The sequence below is a fragment of the Frankliniella occidentalis genome, unplaced genomic scaffold (assembly GCF_000697945.3).
Source record: "Frankliniella occidentalis isolate FOCC.00 unplaced genomic scaffold, Focc_3.1 Scaffold371, whole genome shotgun sequence".
NCBI classification, from domain to species: domain Eukaryota; kingdom Metazoa; phylum Arthropoda; class Insecta; order Thysanoptera; family Thripidae; genus Frankliniella; species Frankliniella occidentalis.
The window spans coordinates 18,636-23,879 of NW_026267494.1; positions in this window are offsets into that span (position 1 = coordinate 18,636).

Below are 5,244 nucleotides of genomic sequence, written 5' to 3' on the forward strand. Positions count from 1 at the left end.
TACGGCCCGTCAACGGCCCGTCACTTTGACTAAGCATGCAGGGTTGTCCATTTTTTCGCTTATTTTCGTCAAAAATACCCTCTAGCGCCTCAACGGTTTGAGCTATAAGAAACGGATTTTTTTTTTTTTGGCCCAGGGCTCTATTTTGATGAGTTACCTCCTAGGAAACCATAAAAAAAAATATTTTCAAAAAACGTCATTTTTGGGACCCGTTGTTTTTGATTGGCTGAGCGATTAGCGAAGCCCATTACTCCACTGACCCGAAAAGTTTCATTCTTGTGCCCAGTGAGAAATGAGTGTTCGAATCGACCTCGAATCGACGTCGACTGCTCGAGAAGTTATCGTTGGTCCTGAAACGAAGTTGTCGACGAAATTTCGATGTTACTCGAGAAGTGCCCTATGACGCGGCTTAACTCAGCTAATGGGCCTTAAAGTGTTACAGAACGGTTCCTGGTACTAAATTGCAAGAAATTTCGTGTTGTACATGATCGATGTCGATTCGACGTCGATTCGAGACAGGGTCTTCCCCTGACTGTACACTTACCTCTCGCTGGTGACCCGCAACGCCAAAACAACTATAGTCTGGAGACGTGATCGTTGTAGCGCTGGAGGTGTCCGTCACGGACTTTATCTCCTGCAGCAATTTTTGAAAGTGATGGCGACGCAGGTGCCTACGGACACCAACAGTCGCTATTGGACTTAGCTCAACCGTTGAAATCCGTCCCTGTAGTCCCTTTTCGATAAAGCACGAAATAGTCGATGTCGAAAAAACGTCGATTTGCGGGACAAAATCCCGTCGATTCGACATTTGGAATCGACAATTTTTCGACCTGCCTAATCGACGTCGATTCGAGGTCGATTCGACCACTGATTTCTCACTGGGGTGTGTTTGTGTGTCTGTCTGTCCGCACGATAACTCGAGAAAGAATTGAGAGAGCGATCTGGGAATTTCAGGGTCGTTTTGTACCATTAAAAGACAGATCTAGTTCGAAGATGAGCATCCTAGCTCAAAAATTGTCTTTTCAAAAAATCAAAAACCACAGGTTGCAAAATATTTTTTTTCCAAATATTTTTTTATGGGCCCCTAAGATGTAAATCGTCAAAGTATAGGGCTATGGAAAAAACTTTCGTCCGTTTTGCTCTATCTTGTACCGTTCCGGCACTATGGGTCATTGCTTGGCGAAAACAACGTGAAATAGATAAAATGGTCTATTAAATCGTGAAAAAGGCTTCCTAATGTCACAGAATAAAGCATTCCGGTAAAGCTGAAATGCAGAAGACTGAGGAGAAGAAGAGAACGGAAGTAACCATGTTAAAGCATAGCGATTTCCGTTTCCTTCTTGCCCGCATTCTTCTGCAATTCAGCTTTACCGGAATGTCTTATTGTAAAGGGAGTAATACTTAAACCACACATTACGGGTCGAACCACACCCTCTTTTGGGCTTAAGGGTCCCTAGATTATCTAGTATCAGTAAAACGTTGATTTTTACATAACAATCTCTCAAAATTCGAACTTTTAATGAAAACCGTTATTGAACAGCAGAAGTTTCATGTCCCTAATTTTAGAGTCATAAGACCCCGACTAATGGTTCGAGTATGTCAAATTTTGGGCCCGGAAGACCCTGTTCCCCTATACCCTCTCCTGTACTCGTCTCGGGTGTCAGCGCCGCAGACCTAGCTATATGTGCGCCAGGCGCGTCGCAGCGTAACAGTGTTTCGTGAGATATCGCGAAGCCTGTTACGCGAGACGTGGTCTGGCGTACACATAGCTAGTTATTTTTCAAGGGGGTGGAGATTTTTTTGAACTGTCCAAGTAAATACTGACTTTGTTGGTCTGATTTGGTGGTCCGGTACTTTATGACCGTGTCAAAGCCAGTCAGTGCCTCCTCTTTCGACGGGCCCTGTAATGCATGGACCAAAAATGCATTCCGGTAAAGCTGAAATGCAAAAGACTGCGGAGAAGAAGAAAACGGAATACCTGTTAAAGCATAGCGTGTTCTGTTCGGAGGTAGGGTGAAATGAAGTACACTAGTTGGTGAGGAGTAGTGCGAGAGCTTTATTGTTTTCATGTCATATTTATAGCAGAGGATGTTGAGTGGTGGGGGGTGGCACTGCCAATAGGCTGTGCTGTATTTGCAGGTGGCCGTCACCGCCTTGCCAACTAGAACACCTCCCCCTCCAGTCCCTTTACTTCAAACTCCCATGTTTTGAATGTGAAGGTTAAGAAGGGATAATAATATTGATGTTTGCGGTCACGCCTCAAATGTTTATTAAACAACGAATATACGTGAGTACCCAAGTACATTATTACACTGGCAACGCCAGGTAGCCATCACCAAATTTGATATTAAACAATAATAACTCAATCCAGATATCTGGCGGGGAGCCGGACAGGCCTCCCACGTCTCGTGAACGTCCTGACCGGGCGGCCAGGAACGTTACATGGTGGACGCCGCTAACCATCACCAGCCTCAACTCGTCGTCGACGACCACGCTGAGGATGTGGGGGAAGGTGCTCAAACTCAGCATCCTGCCCATCCACCAGTTCCATGGGCTCCAGTGGTTCCAGCTCCACCTCCACTTCCTGAGGGGCCTGGTTGGCTTGTGTCAATGGGTGTTGCTGCCGGGTTCTCTGTAACACAGGACCAGGAGTATTAATTCGATGTGCCCCTAAATGTGGCTGATCAAACCTATCAGGTTTTGTATTGGACTTATGTAAATGCCAGGTATTCCGTCTGAGAATACGGCCATTTAACTGCCGAATTAGATAAGACCTAGGAGCCGCTAGCTTTTCCACTACAGTCCCTTTGTACCAGTTACGGCCTCTTCAATATACAATTGGCTGACCGACAGTAAACTCCACAGGCTTACGCCTGGCACGCCTGTCATGCTGATCTTTTACTTTTTTCTGCAGGACCTGAGGAACATTCCTCAGATCCACAACTCTTGGCTCAAGATTCTGTGATCTGGTGGTTTTCTGACAGATGAATTCTGTACAAAAAAGTATTTCATTCGACAGAGCAAGCGAAGGCTATCAAACAGAACAACAGTATGGCGCTTATGGAGAGAAGTCCTGCAAGAAAGAAAATAAAACTTAATAACTTAAATTTGTCTATACTTCAAATATGTTACATATAATTATGATTTTATACCTGTACTTACCAGTTTAGAGATCCTTATCATCTTATTGGGGAGAGGGAAAATGCTGCCTTAGCACAAATTTCACCTACAAATTGGCAAGCAGCAAATAATAGTTTGAAAATTCATTCAAACTTGAAAACTGAGCTGAAAGTGTAAAGGAATTGTTAATAAAACATTGTTGTTGTATTCAAAATAAATTGGATTATTTATTTAAATCACTTTAGTAGACTTTCCACTAAAGATATTTTTAATGTAGTGCAAAGAATCACAACTTGCCTTCCTTCTCTAGCAGCAAAATTTTGAAATAGAGTAAATATCTGTTCTGATGCTGATGTCTTCAGCTCTGCTTTGGTCATTTTCTCGAAACATGAGAGAAGCATGTTGTATCCGCACCAATTACTTCCTTATCTAAACTAGTTGCAGGATAGGAGATGATGAAGCCAACATTCAATCGCAACTCTCTATTCCATGATGCCGTGAAAGTTGTAGTCCATCCCTTCAACTATGGTACTGAAATAATAAATAACAGCATTGCAACAGTATTCTTTGTAATATATTTGAAGTAGAGCACATAACTTTTGCCAACATAGTAATCTTTTAACCTAAATTAAAATCAATTGCAACAAAAGATACTGTATTAGGTGGAACTTAAGCCTTATCATTAGGCAACTATTTCTTTAAAAATATAAGTTGTACAAACTTTGATTGCAATGCTTGTGGTTCTGCAACCCTCCTCATAACTTTTTACTTTACTTTGTTGCAGAATGCATCATCAGAAGGTAAAGAGGGATGAAGCCAACCTCATGACATGTAAGAATTACCGTGCATCAGACAACAGCTGGTTTCCCTTCCACGATTCCATGAAAGTTGAGCCATATCCTTGGATTGGTGGTGCCGAAACAATGTTAAATCATGAGACAAGACTAAATTTAAAATAAAATGGATTTAAATTACTGATGTAGTAACAATCTCTTATCCAGCCTTCAATATCCTTACTGAAGTTGTAGAGTCAGAAGTGGACTCGACCCCGAAATTTGTAATATTTATAACTTCCAGCAATTACGCTCAAAGCTGTACAGAAAAAAAATGAAACCGTTTCATTATATCAGAGAAAAAGTAGTGCTGTGTCTCAGCTGACATTATCTATTTTACTTACTTGTACTGACAGTAACTGGTAAATTATGCACTCTCTCAGGTTTTGGGGCAACTCCTGGTAAAACTAACCCCAACAAGTGGAAAATATTCCATTCCTCAAATGAAATATAAGGAGGTACTCAGTATCGGTATTTTAACTTTCACATTTGATGAACTGAAAACAGTACAAAAGAGCTATTATGATATGAAAAAATAAAAGCAGTAGCTAAGAAGTACGATAACCTAACCTTTATTACCTGACTCAAAGAATAGGCCTATAACCCGATAAATTCGAAAGCATCGCATCATAGGTTATGTTTTCACTACAAAGAAATAGCTTCTTATTTAAAAACGTTCAAAATTGACACTCTAAAATTGTTTAGGAGCATAAAACATTACTCTATAAGGACTTTCACGTGCCTGTGGGTAATGTCGAAGAGGTTGGGTTTAGACGAATTTTGGGATGCAGGCTAGAAATGTGACGGGTACCACATATAATGACATTGTTTATCGGAAAATCCAGCGCAATGCACTTCAATATCACTTGTCGAACGACTTATGGTTTCGGGTTAAATAGTTTCGTTGTGACCGTATGTTTACGTTACGCTAAAGCGAAGTACTTTCGCTTTCGCTCGCTCACGGCCTACTGTGGGGCGTCTGCAGGCGGAGGCAGCGCAGCCCCGTACAAGCCATTTGTTTTCGCCATGGTGAAATTCGCCCCTTCTCTAAATTCAGCTCCAGGCGTTTATAGGCCTAGCGTAGCGTAGCTGGTTTGAACGAAAGAGTCTAAGAAGCTGGTCTAGCCCAAAGTACTTAACCTAGTCATGAAATGTTTACATGTTATTTCTGGAAAATCACACTAACATTTTCCCAAAATAATTGTACTTCCAAAGCCTATGTTTTTAAATAAATAATAAACATGGACGGGACAAGCTCTTAAGTTTCAGTGTTAGTTTTGTAAAGATGAAT